Raw genomic sequence first — 16522 nt, 5'->3', positions numbered from 1 at the left:
GCATCATCATCATCATCATCATCATCATCATCATCATCATCAGTACAAATGCTATTAATATTCTTCCTTTCATCCCTTCCTCATTCTCCTCCTCCTCATCGTCATCATCATTATTATTACCATTATTCTCTTCCCTTCTCTTCCTTTCCCTTCCCTTCCCTTCCTTTCCTCCACCACCTCCTCGTTGTCACTATCAAATCACGGTCTTGCAAGGAAGGTGAGGGGAGCAAGGGAGAGAGGTAGAGAGGAGAGAGGAGAGGGAGAGTGAGAGGGGAGAGAGGGAGAGGGGGAGAAAGGGAAAGGCTATTGATTGGTCAATGTCCATCGCCAACAAAATCAAGACTCCCTCTCACTCTCCCTCTCTCCCTCTCTACACGTATTCAGCGTGGGCAGCGAGAACCAATAGAATTTCCTGATACACATAATTCGTCTGTCTGTCCATCTCTCTCTCTCTCTCTCTCTCTCTCTCTCTCTCTCTCTCTCTCTCTCTCTCTCTCTGGCAACACATGAAAACAGTTCTGCTGCAGTTGACATCAATAGTAAGAATGGCGAGAACAAAAATAGCAATTCTGATGACAACATCAACAGTAGTAGTGGTAGTAATAGGAGTAGTAGTAGTAGTAGTAGTAGTGGTAGTAGTAGTAGTAGTAGTAGTAGTAGTAGTAGTAGTAGTAGTAGTAGTAATAGTAATAAGTAGTAGTAGTAGTAGTAGTAGTAGTAGTAGTAGTAGTAGTAGTAGTAGTAGTAGTAGTAGTAGTAGTATCATTACCATTATTATTATTAGCAGTAGTACTAGTAGTAGTAGTAGTAGTAGTAGTAGCAGTAGCAGTAGTAGCAGCAGCAGCAGCAGTAGCAGCAGTAGTAGCAGCAGCAGCAGTAGTAGCAGTAGTAGTAGTAGTAGCATTACCATTATTATTATTATTATTATTATTATTATTAGTAGTAGTAGTAGTAGTAGTAGTAGTAGTAGTAGTAGTGCTTACTAGATTTACAGTTTTTGTTTATTTTCAATTGTACTTTACTATTTTATCTCCATTTTTTTCCCTAATTACTTTGGAACGGTAAATTGAGCAGCTACGTATTCTCTCAATTCCTTCTCCTCTTAACCACTTGACTAACACATAAAAACAAAACAAAAGCAAAATAAGCAGAATAAAAAAAAAATACCACAAGCAAAACTAGAAGACAAACCACCGACATTAACAGCCACACTCACAAACACCTTAGAAACACACAAAACAATTCCCACAACAACAACTCTCTCAGTAACACGAGACTGAGAGACGAGAGACCAACTACATTCAGAAACACATTTGTGCCACACCCATACAACTTTCAAAAGACTTTGGTGAGACGTTAACAAGACTGACGTTACTAGGAGGAGAAACACTTAAAAATATGGCTAATAATCTTTTGTAGCCATTGAAAACAGTTGTGAAGAGAGAAAGAAAGAGAGCAAAGTGTTTCAGAATACAAGACAAGACGAGAGAGGGGAGGAACGCTAGTATGAGCTGGGAAGGGCTGGGCAAGAAACAACATGACCTGCCAAACTTCAGTGTTCATTGTTTCATATTGCTGAACTTGGGCTTTGCTTTGAAGAGACGCCGCTTCCCCCATCAGACTTCCCAGTGACAGTAAATAGGCCCCAAACAATGCAGGTGTTTGGGGCGTGACTGGCAGCTCTGTCCGGGGCGTGATGGGGAAGAAACGAGGTGGTGAGAGATGGATGCGACTGGACGGCAAGGGAAAGAGAAGGAAAGGACTCGGCAGCTGTTGTGTGTTGTGGCGAGGTTCTAATTTTGTTGGGTTTATTTTGGTTCGTGTGTGTAATATTGTGTGTCTTCCAAGGAATAACTATATGAATTTTCTTCCATCTGTTTTATTATGTATACTATCTATCTATTTGTCTATTTGTCCGTCTCTATATTTATCTCATTGTCTCTATCTAGCTGTCTATCTAGGTATATTATCTATCTATCCATCAATCATTTTAGTCACGTGCTCAGGTTTTCGACAAAGGGAACAAAAAACAAATATCAAAATCTCTCTCAGTATATCATTCCCCCAAAGAGATTCATAACAAGAAGATTTCAAGACATCGCTCCCTTTAGTTCCAATTGAGGTGTCTTGATGCTCCTCCTCCCACACAGCTCTTGTCGTAGGAAGGAAGGAAAATGGAGTAAAGTAAAGAGTTGTAAAGTTTGTCAATAAAAAATCTAGTAAAAAAAAAAAGACGGGAAAATAAAGATGTTGATTAATTATCCTAACTTTTATAAAACCATCTATGAGTGGTGAAAGATATGAATTGAATTAATTGATCACCTTGAAGCCTCTTTATGAGTTAGGGAGGTCAGAGATTAACGTGATTAAATTACAGCGCCGTAGAAAATGGGTCATAAAGTACTGGCTGTGGATGAGACTGAGCGTTGCCTCTTCCACCAAGAAACAGACAGGTGGACATACTGAAAAGCATAAACAGATGAATAAAAGTAGGTAGAAATTAAACGGGAGATTTATTTAATGTCTCTTTACTTCATTTTTTTCAGTATTAAGTTAATCATATCATATGTTCCTTTAACTTATTATTACTATATTTTAAGTTGGTTTTTCCAACTGCTAACTCTGTACAATTGCCTTATCTATCCTTGTATGGAGTATTTTTCGCATGTATAGGGTGGTTCCACTCACACAGTTCTGTTAGATAGGGTGGAATCAAGTTTTTGGTCTCATCAACTCCCCTCCGCTGACTGACTGTCTTCAGCCTCTTTCTCACCGCCAGAATGTTGCATCTCTTGCTTTCTTTTATCGCTATTTTCATGCCAATTGCTCTTTTTTTTTTATCTTGCTAACTGCATGCCTCCCCTCCTCCTGTGGCCTCGTTCCACAAGGCTTTCTTCTTCCTCTGTCCATGTCGCTAATGCAAGAGTTAACCAGTACTCTCAATCATTCATACCTTTCTCTGGTAAACTCTGGAACTCCCTGCCTGTGTCTCTATTTCCAACTTCCTAAGATTTGACTTCATTTAAGAGGAAGGTTTCAAGACATTTGTTCCTGACTTTTGGATAACTCATTATCTTTAAGGGAATTTGCAATCCAGTGAGCCTTTTTTTTATAATTGATGATGCCCTTGGTCAGCTTCCCGTCTTGCATAAATAAAGGTAATATAAGCTTCAACTCTTAATGAGTCTCTCTCTCTCTCTCTCTCTCTCTCTCTCTCTCTCTCTCTCTCTCTCTCTCTCTCTCTCTCCAACATTCATCAAGGTCCTCACTAACCCGTATCTTTTATCACATCTTCCTCTCCTCCCTCTATCTTTCCTTCCTCTATCTCCCGTTCTACTTTCTGCTTTCCTACCGACCCTCTCTACACAACTACCTGCCTCCCTCCCTCCTCTCCGTCCCTCTTATCTCAGGCAGGTAAGCATCTGGCCGCTTTATGATGCATGGAAGATGAGGCGCCGCACACACAGGAAGGGGCCAGACTCACCTCGGCCCGTGGAAACCCACAGCAAAACTCGCAGCAAAAACCGACCTCCATATTTTTGGTCTTCGATGCGAGACAAGTATGAGCGTCTTCCTAATATTTTGTGGTACGGTTTTCCTGGTATTCTAAGGTTTATTTTTAGATGTGTGACTTAAAACGCTTCACTGAGTATTGTGGGGGTAAATAGATGCAAGTTTTCCGGGATGTTTGTCACGAATCTCCTATATGTATTCTATAAATAATCCTTTTTAGATGAATATGTATCTAAGTGAGTTTTTCTTTTAATACATTTAAGTCCCTATTGATTTATGAGTTTCTCTGAAATATTTTTTTTTTCTTTCTGTATCTTAAGTTTTCCATCAAAATTAGATAGTTTTCATACTCCTCATTTTTGCCTTTCTTTTTTTTTTTTTTAGTTTCTTTGCCTTTGTTTCACTTTCTATTGCAATAAATGTTATCCCGGTAGAAAAAGAAACGAAAGTTGCTGAGAAACCGAGAAACCAACAAAAACTTTAAATTCGTCAGTTTTGAATGAAGTGTAAACGAAAGAAAGTGACGAGAAACTATAAAGAAAAGAAGATGAACAAGAGGTGTGGAGAGAGGGAAGGAAAAGAGAGTGAGTGAGGGAAGAGATGAAAAGAAATGAAAGAAGAATTTGAACGAAAGGTAAAGGACGAGATAAGGGGAGATAGAGAGAGATGAGGGAAGAGGATGAACGAGAGACGAAGGGAGAGGTAAGAAGAGGCACGAAAGAGGAGCAAGTTGAATAAGGGGTGAAGGGAGAAGAAAGGAGAAGGGTGAGTGAAGTAAGGAAAAAGGAAGCTGAAAGTAAGATATAGTAAATAAAACTAGCCTGCCTATTTATTAAGGAGGAACATGTAAAGCCTCGCCCTTCAGAGTTATGGGAGAAAGTCTGTAGAAGGCGCCGACGAAGGTATCAGCTGAAGAAATCCTTGAATTGAGTGATAGGTTAAAAGAAAAATAGGAGGAAAGAATGAAAGACAGAAGTTAAGTGAGAGAGAGAGAGAGAGAGAGAGAGAGAGAGAGAGAGAGAGAGAGAGAGAGAGAGAGAGAGAGAGAGAGAGAGAGAGAGAGAGAGAGAGAGAGAGAGAGAGAGAGAGAGTATTACATTATGAGATTGCTCGTCCGTAAGTGTGTGTGTGTGTGTGTGTGTGTGTGTGTGTGTGTGTGTGTGTGTGTGTGTGTGTGTGTGTGTGTGTGTGTGTGTGTGTCCCCGTTCGTCTGTCTCTATATATGCATGCACATATATGTCCGCGAGCCTGCATGCTTGTGTGACAGACTAACAAGCAAATGAATGGGTGGCAGAACTCAACTAACGAGGCCAAGAGAGAGAGAGAGAGAGAGAGAGAGAGAGAGAGAGAGAGAGAGAGAGAGAGAGAGAGAGAGAGAGAGAGAGAGAGAGAGAGAGAGAGACCAAGCACCTTTCCTCCACTAAAATGAGGTACTAATAAATACTATGACAACCAATCACAGCAGTTGGCGAGGCAATCCCTTCCTCTCACCGCAACATTGGACGACACTGATTTCCGCGAGGGTCGGGAAAAGACGAGATTTATATTCTTATCTGTACAAAAATTCATCACCTTCACTAAATACTGAGAGACAATGCATCTTCTCTTTTCATTTTGTAGTCATTCTATTCATATATTTATTCTATTTTATTCACTTTTTATTTACATTCTCCTTATTTTCTCTTATTTCATTATGTTATTATCATTACTGTTCATTGTGTGTGTGTGTGTGTGTGTGTGTGTGTGTGTGTGTGTGTGTGTGTGTGTGTGTGTACAAATTCTTTCTTTTCGTTAGTTTCACAGTGAACTTTAAAAGAAAATAGAAGAAAAGGAAAAAATATTAGGTTTAACTATTTTTCATCTCTCTCTTCTCTCTCTCTCTCTCTCTCTCTCTCTCTCTCTCTCTCTCTCTCTCTCTCTCTCTCTCTCTCATATCCGTACCTCCCAAATAGAAACCATGAAACTAAACTGTCTTTCTGTCATCTTAAGCAATACAGAGAGAGAGAGAGAGAGAGAGAGAGAGAGAGAGAGAGAGAGAGAGAGAGAGAGAGAGAGAGAGAGAGAGAGAGAGAGAGAGAGAGAGTTATATGCATCCCAAGAGAACACAGAGCAACACACTGAGACGGTCTGGCATCGAGTCCTTGAAAAAAAAAAAAGAAGTAAGAGAAGTAACAGTAAATTAAGAAAACGAAGAATAGAATACAGGAAAAAAGAGAGGAAAAGAGAAAAGTAAGGAAAAAGAAAATGAGAAAGCAGGAGTAAGCAAAGAGAAAAAAAAGATAAAAGAAAAGTAAGAATTGACCTAAGGGAAATGTATAAGAAAGACAAAATGTAAGAAAAATGCACCAATGAATATGAAAATGGATGAAAAAAATGAAAAGGAAAGAAACTAAAGGAAAATCTGAAAAAAATGAGAAAAAAAGTTAGAAGCAATAAAAAGAAAAACAGACTCAAAGAAAAAAAAAAGAAAATACAAGAATAAATTGTCATAAAAAGTTACTCTAAAATAAAACAATAGAGAAAATAAAGAAATGTAAAGGAAAATACTAAGAAAAAAAAATACTTGAAAGGAAAAGCAAAGAGTTTGAAAAGTACGCCAATCGAGATAAGGAGAGTTAATGACGGGCAGTCTTAAGAGATACTCAGGCGAAAAATTGTCAAATCGAAATGAAAAAAACATCAAAACTTTACAGAAATCTTAAAAAAAAAGTAAAATATATAAAGGGGAAAGTTGAGAATGTAGAAGTTTGGTAGTTATGTCAGGTTAAGTTACTCAGGTGAAGTTAGGTTAGGTAAGATCAATGCTCCTTCTGCTGCTGCTACTACTACAACTACTATTATTTATATTATAATTCCTATTGTTACTACTGCTGTTACTACAATAATTACTGCTACTACAACTGCTACTATTTGTACTGCTATTATTACTTTTACTACTACTATTATTACCACTATTACTAGTGCTACTACTACCATTATTACTTACCACTACCACCACCACCACCACCACCACCACCACCACCACCACCACCACCACCACCACCACCACCACCACCACCACCACCACCACCACCACCACCACCACCACCACCACCACCACCACCACCACCACCACCACCACCACCACCACCACCACCACCACCACCACCACCACCACCACCACCACCACCACCACCACCACCACCACCACCACCACCACCACCACCACCACCACCACCACCACCACCACCACCACCACCACCACCACCACCTATCACCACCACCACCACCACCACCACCACCACCACCACCACTGCTCACCACCACTCACCACCACCACCATTACTCACCACCACCACCACCACCACCACCACCACCACCATCATCATCACCACCACCACCACCACCACCACCACCACCACCACTACTACTACTACTACTGATATTATCACTGTTACTACTACTACTCCTACTACCACTACAACTACTACTACTACTGCTACTACTACAATAACTACTACTATTACCGCTACTACTAATCATAATAATGTGGAGGTGAAGAAGAGAGCGAAGACAAGATAAAGATCAAATAAGGAAAAGCTATTACAAATATCAACAACAACTACAGAATGAAAAGAAAATTCAAAAAAAACGAAAATCAGTTCCTATGAAAATAAAGATAATAACAATCAAAACAAGAAAACAAGAACACAAACACAAACACACACACACACAGAGAGAGAGAGAGAGAGAGAGAGAGAGAGAGAGAGAGAGAGAGAGAGAGAGAGAGAGAGAGAGAGAGAGAGAGAACTGAGTGGAATGTCAGATGAAGAGAAGGAGAATAAGGAGAGGTAAGAATAAGGGAAAGAGAAAGTGAGAGAACGTAAGTAGAATGAGAGATAGAATGAAGGGTGAGAGTGAGAGAGATGAAAGTGAAGAGAAGGGAGAGGAGAGAGAGAGGAGAGGGAAGAGTGAAAGGGAAAGGAGAACACAGGAGATAGGAAGAAGAGATAAGTTGGAAGATAGAAGGAATAAGTGAGGAATAAAAGAAAAGATGAAATGAAAAATAAAAGAAACGTGGAGAAAGAAGAAAATGGAATGAAAGGAGGAGATAAAAAGGAAGAATAGAGAGAATCCTTGAGAATGAAGGAATAGAAATAAAAAGAGAGCGAGACAAGTAAGGAGAGAAGAGAGAATAATTAAGAGGAAGAGGATATAAAAGATAGAAAGGAAACAGAAATAGAAAATTAAGCGAAAACTGGAAGAGAAAAAAGATGAAATAGACAGAATACTTGATAAAACACAAACACGAAAAGAATAAGAGAAATAAAAAAAAGGAAGAGAGAAGGAATAAGAAAGGGAGGAGAAAGGATAAAAAAAAATAATATACAGAATAAGGAAAAGAAAATGAGGGAATACACTAAAAATTTGAGAGAGAGAGAGAGAGAGAGAGAGAGAGAGAGAGAGAGAGAGAGAGAGAGAGAGAGAGAGCCAGTACTGTAACACAAGCTGCGCAATTCTCATTTTTCTTTGTCTCTTCAGGAATTCTCACTGTGATTCTGTATTGACCAAAGGAAGAAAAACAGAGAGAAGGAGATAATGTTTTGTATACTAAGCAGGACATCGCCAGCCATTAATCTCTCTCTCTCTCTCTCTCTCTCTCTCTCTCTTTCCTCATTATTTTTTTTCCTTTCCCTGTTTCTTTGTCTTGCTGTTCCTTATTCGTCTAAGTGTGTATCTTCCTATCTATTTACTGTATATTTGTCCTTTTATCTATCTATTATCACGTGTGTGTGTGTGTGTGTGTGTGTGTGTGTGTGTGTGTGTGTGTGTGTGTGTGTGTGTGTGTGTGTGTGTGTGTGTGTGTGTGACGGAAAAAAAAGGGAATAGAAAAAAAGAAAGGAAAAAATAGGAGAGGAAAGAAAAGGTGAGACAAGCAAGAGAGAGAATGAATGAAAATGAAAGGCACACACTCCAACGCACAAACACGAACGCCAGATTGCAGGTAAAATAAAAGTGAAGGTCTTATGATGAAAAAAAGATCAAGATTAATGGGACAGAAAGAATAGAACAGGCACACAAAAAGATTAGAAAGATATTACTCAACACCAAATAAAACAATGAAAAGAGTTCCCCCCAAATAAAGAATAAAGACACCTAAACTAAACAAGAGGAAGAGGAAATAGAGGTAAGATTCACATGCCAACTAAAGAAAGGAAAGTAATAAGAACAGCGGCAAATAAGGACAAGTAAAGACAAACAATTGATTCATGTACCAGAGAATCTTTACACCACACACACACACACAGTAGTAGTAGTAGTAGTAGTAGTAGTAGTAGTAGTAGTAGTAGTAGTAGTAGTAGTAGTAGTAGTAGTAGTAGTAGTAGTAGTAGTAGTAGTAGTAGCAGTAGTAGCAGTTTGACAAAATATGTTTCCCAGAATATAACATTTTCTTTTGCAAAATCATAATTTCTGTCAGTAAAATTATGAAAAAAAAAAATACGAATCATAATCAAACCCATCAATTACAAAAAACTAAAACACAACATGAAGGCTGATCTACACACACACACACACACACACACACACACACACACACACACACACACACACACACACACATTTGTGACGTAAGCGGAAGGCGAGAACGTGAACGGAGACAAAATGACGCACAGCAACAGCCATCGAGTCTCGATTAACTCTCCGTGACGTCACTCTATTGATTAACGACCAGCCCAATTTTGAGTTTTTCGATTTGTGGGTCGTCCTCAGTCGTCTTTTCTTCCATCCTTGTTTGGTCTGTTATTTTATTAGGGAGTTTTGTTATTCTTTCCTTTTTTTCTTTTTCTTTTTTTCTATTTGTTTATTTTTCTCCTCTCGTCCTTTTTTTTGTCTTCGTTTTCTTATGTTCTATTTTTCTTTCTAGTGTTTTTTTTCCGTTTTCTTTTCCAATTTGTGTTTTTTTTCTCTATTTTCTCTCCATTTTGTTCCTTATTCAGTATTTTTCGTCCAATTTTCTTTGTTTTTCTTCGTTTTCGTCATCTATTTGTTGGTTGATTACTTCTCATCATTTTTGTCCTTGTTTTCTAATGATATATTATCTCTCGCTATTGTTTTCTTTTAATTTATTTTTTTCGCTATTTTTCTGATATTTGTGGATATTTCTTCTCTATTTCAATTTATCTTATGTTTGACTTTCGTTTATCCTTCGTTTTCGTTTTACTTTAGTTTTCTTTTTCATTTTCTTACGGTTTATTCAATTTATTTCTTATTTTTTCCCTTTCTTTTCCTCCTCACTCTGTCCTATTTTTCTTTAGCCTTTTCTTTGATTTGATGGCTAATTTTCTTCTTTTTCTTTATTTGCTTTTTTCTCATCCATTGTTTTCTTCATAATATTCCAATTCTGTCTTTGTTCCAATTTGCTTTTTTTTCTATTTTCTCATGACATTTTTTATTTTCCTAGTACTTATCCTCTCCTTTGTTCCTTTTTCCTCTTGTTTTCTTACTTGGAGTCACTTTTCCTCTTCACGAGTTCACTGTCCTCTTTCCCCTTCACTATTTTTTTTCCGTTAGTTCCCTTAATTTTTCTTTTGTTATTTCTAGCACTCAATATTTCCTTCATTCTTTTCCTTTTCTTTAAGTACGCAAGTGTTTTCTTACTCAACTGATCTCTTTCATCATTTTTTACCTTTTTTTCTTTTCTTTCGTTGTTTCTCGGAGCTGATTGCTGATTGTCTTCCTCCTCTCTCTCGGTCCGTCCTCCTCATCTCCTCCCTCACCTTTGCTCTTCCCTTCTGGCGTGAATAATCCAGGGAAATGTCCTGCGTTGACATATAAACTTGTATTTCATTGTTTTTTTTTTCTTTTTCTTTTAAAGTTTTACCAGTTTTAAATTAATTACGTCGGTTTTTTTTTCTACATTCATCTCATCAGTGGAGAGAAAAATCATTAAGTTGTAATGCTATATTTTCTGGCCTTGTTTTCTTCTCTTCCTCAACACTGCTTTTATTTTTCAAAGCTTTCCTATATTTTTTTTCTTAATAATGTTGTTGTAGCTGTTGTTGATTCTTTAAAATTCAATACCATTTATCTACTTTCGTTCAAATTTAACTTTTCTTTTTCAATAACTTTTTTTTTTACAATTTTTTTCACTATGAGCGCTTTCTACAATTTTGTGAGCATCTAGTATTAATATGTCTATCTATCTCTTCATTTATTTCTTTTTATTATTCACAGCTGACTTTTTTCACCATCAATAACTGTCACTTACACGTGCAGGTCATGCAAGTCTCGCCTCATTTTCTTACTAAAACATAATAAACATTAAAAAAAAAAAAAAAAAACGGAAGCTGCAGAAAGTTGACAGGCCTACCCGTGGCAGTCCCTCTATGAACCGAGCTACCTAATTGCACTTACATCTTTTTAAGGATTTTATTAGTATCTTTTACAAGTGATTCCCTTCGTCCAGCACATAAACGAATATGAATATGTACACAAAATAGATAAATAAGACAAAAGATACTGAAAATCTAAACAATGAAACGCTTTGTATTTTGAAAACACAGTTTATCTCTTTCGTGGCATTAATTTTGTATATACATGGCTTATAACACGTATTTCTTGAGAACCATCAATAAATAAGAAAAATGTAACTTAACACATAACCAAAATGAATAAACAAGTCTTTGATACCCACAAGCATCTTAAACCATTGAGTAGAATACAAATTGCCTAATTTACTTCATCAACAAATCGAAGACAATGGAGTTTTTATTATAAGTCGAAAATAACGAGGTTCCCCATTATAACCCGCATTATCCCATTTTCTCTTCCACCCTCCAGGCCATCTAGTGGTGGCGCGGACAAACATCCCCAGGTAGAGAACACACAGCAGTCTCATTCCCTTCCACCCCAGCGATGCCTTGAGTCAACACGAAGCAAGAAGTGTAATGTTTGCCTTCCGTCTGACTCCTGCTACCTTCCTCCTGTTTACTGATACCTGCTACTTCCTCTCATAATTACTGCTGTTTACTCATTTATTTACTTATATTTCAATTTCCTACTAACTAATACTCATCATAATACTGCTAATAACTACTATTTTCGTTCCTTCTTTTTTATTGCCTATCACTTTCCTTCTTGATATAACTAATTACTACTATTTTCCATAATTATTACTACTACTTTTCTTCTATTCTAATACTACTTCTATATGACTACTCCCTCTTCGCTATCACACTACCACTGTCATCTTGTTACTTACAGGGAGTTTTCTCTTCGTTCTCACATCCATTATTATTTAAGGATTAACCCTTTAGTCTTTTCATTGCAATAGATTCCTCGTAAGCTGAGCGAAATTATCTGATGGGGGTTCATAATATAATTGCTAAATGCACCACTGACAGCGACAGGAATAAGATGTTAAGGATTTTGAATTTCCTTTAATATTTTCTTTACGTATTCTCGTTCTAATGCTCTCGAATTTTACCTTTTTATGTTCAATGTTGTTCTAGTTAAATACTCGTTACCTCTTGGCATCTGTAGTTTCATATATGTACAGTAAATCATAGTTATATATATATATATACCCCTTCAGTACTGGGATGCTTTTTTTTCCATGAGTTTTGGGTGTGATTAGCCGATTTTTTTTTTTTTTTATATATTAAGAGGAGTTTATTGGGATCAGAAGATTAATGGCCACAGTCTTCACTATTTTAATCCCCTATACGAGTTTCTGAAGCTGTTTAAAATCACCAGATAGTAAGCAGAATGAGTATGGAAACGCGTCATGGAATTGAAGGGGTTAAATATTTTTGTGCATGTTTTCTTAATTTCTAGTGAAGCATTTGAAACCCTTTACTGCCTGGAGTTTCATTTTTCCCCAGTCAAGCCATGAAGGATTCCCCGAACAACCCACAAGTGTCTATTATCAGCCAAGGGATTCCTAGATCGACACAAGGAAGAAATGCTGTTTTAAAAAAGTTTGTCATTTCATCTCTACAGCTTTTCATATAGGCTGCAGTGGACATCATTAGGAGTTCCAAGTGTTTTTCTCCACGTTACTGATACGTAGTTAGCAGCAATTCTTGACCGTCAATGGGAACAATACCCATGAGAGGCTGACGAGGCGCTTCAGGGAACGTCATTGGTACTTGCAGTTTTCATCATTCAAGCGGTAATTGAACGAGTTTCCTTCCTCTTACTAGGAAACACTTTTGAGAGGCGGAATAATCACCACGATGATCTTAACCCTTTCAGTACTGGAAAGCGTTTTTACTTTGAGATTTGTGTACGATTAGACCATTTTATTGACATTAAGAAGGGTCTATGGAGGTCAAAAGATTAATGGCCACAGTCTTCACTATTTTAATCCCTCACACAAGTTTCTGAAGCTGTACAAAAACACCAAATAGTAAGCAGAATGAGCATAGAAAAGCGTCATGGTACTGAGGAGGTAAAAAAAAAAAAACAGCTCTAATGAAGACGATGAACATTTAATATGAACTTGGAGGGAAACAACCTGTCGTATGAAAGCCCACAAAAAGCGACACAACACCGAGAGAGGCGGATTCAGATTCAGATTTTTTATTATCCACCAAAGTAGTTATTAAGCAAATTACAACGAACACTCTGTAATTACAATAAACACATGGATTACAATGGTTTCAAATGCCTGTTTTCTGTTATCACATGTAACTACATAAAAATATAAACCAAACCAGGGTGAATAAAAAAAATAACAATACATAAAATAAATAAAATTAGTTACGGTGAAAACTAAAACTTAACTTAGATATTCCCTTTTGAAAGAAATTTCTTAAGTCTTAACACAAGTCACGGCAAATTAATAGTTGGATAAGATAGGTGATAAGATAAGTATACTTCATAAAGGTACTGCCACGTGTAGGTCTAATGAATTCCTGCAGTTTCCCTCTAATTTTCTATGTTCTTATGTTTCTAAAGATTCTTACACATCACCATGAAAAGTTAAAAGCATCCCAACCATTCGTGACTCCTTCCTCCCTCCAATGGTGTGGGGTTAGGCGATTGACCTAACCAACACAGACAGGCAGACAGTGCAATGACCTTAAGTAGACACACAAATACACAGCACTGTAACCTAACCAAAAGACAAACACACACACACAGCACTGTTACCTAACCAACACAGACAGACAGACAGGCAGTACTGTAACCTAACCAACACACAGACAGACAGACAGTACAATAACCTAACCAATACACACACACACACACACACACACACACACACACACACACACACACACACACACACAGAGAGAGAGAGAGAGAGAGAGAGAGAGAGAGAGAGAGAGAGAGAGAGAGAGAGAGAGAGAGAGAGAGACAGCACTGTAAGCTAACCAACACACAGACAGACACAGACAGTACAATGACCTATCCAACACACAGAAAGACTAATACTACAATAACCAAACCAACACACAGACACACAGACAGACAGCACTTTAACATAAACAACACACACACACACAGATACAGACAGCACTGCACGCAAAACAGCACACAGACAGCATAACGAGCTATCCAACACACAGATAGACAGGCAGTACTGTAACTTACATCCCTATTCAGAAACGCTTTGCATTCTCACGACGACTGTTTCCAAAAGCTCTAATTGAAGATACTCATGTTTTAAGGGTATTTTTATGGTTTTGGTGATGGATTAGCAAGATTTCTAATTCATCATAAGGATAAACTGTCTTGAAAACCCAGCTAGTTGTCTAAAGGGGGCTTGAAAAATTGTGGTGAAAAGGCAAGGCGTTTCTGAATATGGCCGTTAGACAGACACACAGATAGAAAGCAAAGTAACCTAACGAACACACAACCAGACCGACTGGAGGTTACCGGGGCTAACATGAACAAGGAGGCGGTGGTTCAGATCCCCTAAGGAGGCAAGTACCAAGGGAGATACAGCTCTTCTGAAACCCCGAGACCTTTGAAACCTTTAAGACCTTTTGCCTTTTCCGTCCCTCTCATCACCTCTCTGTGTTACTCTCTCATGTTCCCACTTATGCTTCTAAACTTCATCTATTTTTTTTTTTTCCTCCTTTCACTCTTTCTAAATTACTTTATTATTATTATTTATATTTTCTACTACTGCTCCTGCTTCTACTGGTACTACTAGTACCACTGCTGTTACTGCTGCTATTATTGTTACTCCTTTTCATACTTCATCCTTCTTTTCTTCATTATTTCCTGCCTTCCTTCCTTCCATCTATTTTTTCTCTTCCTTTTATCCATCTTCCTTCTTCCCTTCTCTCTTTCTTTTTCCTCTTTTTCTTTTTGTTCTCCTATCCTTTTCTCCTTTTTTTTCTCTTTTCCCTTTTCTACCTTCTCTTCCTCTTCCTCTCCTCCTCCTCCTCCTCCTCCTCCTCCTCCTCCTCCTCCTCCTCCTTATCATCACAACGTCCCTCAGCAGAATTTATTAGTCTAATTTCTTGGCCAAAACAGGTACATCAGTCTTGCCTTTGATTCTTATTGCTTGTCATTTATATATATTGCATCTTTTCCCTTTCCCGTCTCTCTCTCTCTCTCTCTCTCTCTCTCTCTCTCTCTCTCTCTCTCTCTCTCTCTCTCTCTCTCGTTTATTCTATATTTGATTTGTTCATTTTTGCGTTGTGTTTGCTTACGTTAGTCTTTTAGTTTGTTTGGATGTCTGTGTGTATGTATGTCTTTGTTTTGCATGTTAGTCTATTTTTCTTTTTTTTTTGTGTGTGTGTGTGTGTTTGTCTGTTAATCTGTTCATCGGTTTGTCTAATTTCTGTTTGTTTGTTGGTGTGATAATATGTTATTTGTTTGTTTTATCTTCTCTGTTGCACTATCTCTCTCTCTCTCTCTCTCTCTCTCTCTCTCTCTCTCTCTCATCGTAGCATTTTCAAAACAGACTTAATTCAAATCATAACTTTAATCGGCGGGTTTTGGTTCCCTCGTTTACTCTTCCTTGTGCAAATGAAGACTCACGAACTCTCTCGATCTCAAAGAAAATTTAATCACGCCTTTCATTATTCAGGAAGCAATTACTTATTTACACCAAGGGAGGCTTAGTAATTGCGGTGCTGTAATCAACTTAACTACAACATTTAGCCACTGGAACGAATGGAGGGTAATGTCAACGCTCTCTCTCTCTCTCTCTCTCTCTCTCTCTCTCTCTCTCTCTCTCTCTCTCTGTATGTATGTGATTTCGTTCGTCTACTTCCTTTCTTCTGTCTATCTTTCTTTCTATCTATCTATTTATCTATTTATAAGTTTCATCAGTCTATCTATATGCAAGCTATTAAGTATTATTATATTCCTGTAAGCGTGCGTGCGTGTAAGCGCGTTCCCTCCCCCCCCACCACACACACAGATGCACAGACCTGCAATATTCTCTCTCTCTCTCTCTCTCTCTCTCTCTCTCTCTCTCTGTATTTATCTGTTTATCTATCTATCTGTTTACCTACCATTGACACACACACACACACACACACACACACACACACACACACACACACACACACACGCGCTCGCTCGAGCACGCAGACAAACGTGCAATACTCTCTCTCTCTCTCTCTCTCTCTCTCTCTCTCTCTCTCTCTCTCTCTCTCTCTCTCTCTCTCTGTATTTATCTGTTTATCTATCTATTTGTTTGCCTACCATTCACACACACACACACACACACACACCTCGCTCGAGCACGCACAGAAACTTGCAATACTGTCTCTCTCTCTCTCTCTCTCTCTCTCTCTCTCTCTGTATCTATCTGTTTACCTATCCATCTGTTTACCTCTCTCTCTGTATTTATCTGTTTATCTATCTATCTGTTTGCTCACCATTCACACACACACACACACGCACACACACAGACAGACAGACACAGACACACACACACACACACACACACACACACACACACACACACACACGTCTAACATACAGATTTGGCTGCCGGACAGAGATAACCGTATCTCTCCGTGGGCGATAAGATAAGGTAAGCCACAGTTACGCAGCG

The 16522-nt window shown here is 38.1% G+C and overlaps 1 long non-coding RNA gene across 1 annotated transcript in view; it reads right to left on the bottom strand.

Annotated features, from left to right (window-relative positions):
* LOC123507930 overlaps positions 1-16522 on the bottom strand; it is a 101032-nt gene that overhangs the window by 81139 nt on the left and 3371 nt on the right. The window lies entirely within an intron of this gene.

The sequence above is a fragment of the Portunus trituberculatus genome, chromosome 23 (genome assembly GCF_017591435.1).
Source record: "Portunus trituberculatus isolate SZX2019 chromosome 23, ASM1759143v1, whole genome shotgun sequence".
Lineage (NCBI taxonomy): Eukaryota > Metazoa > Arthropoda > Malacostraca > Decapoda > Portunidae > Portunus > Portunus trituberculatus.
This window is presented reverse-complemented; position numbering and strand designations above follow the sequence as displayed.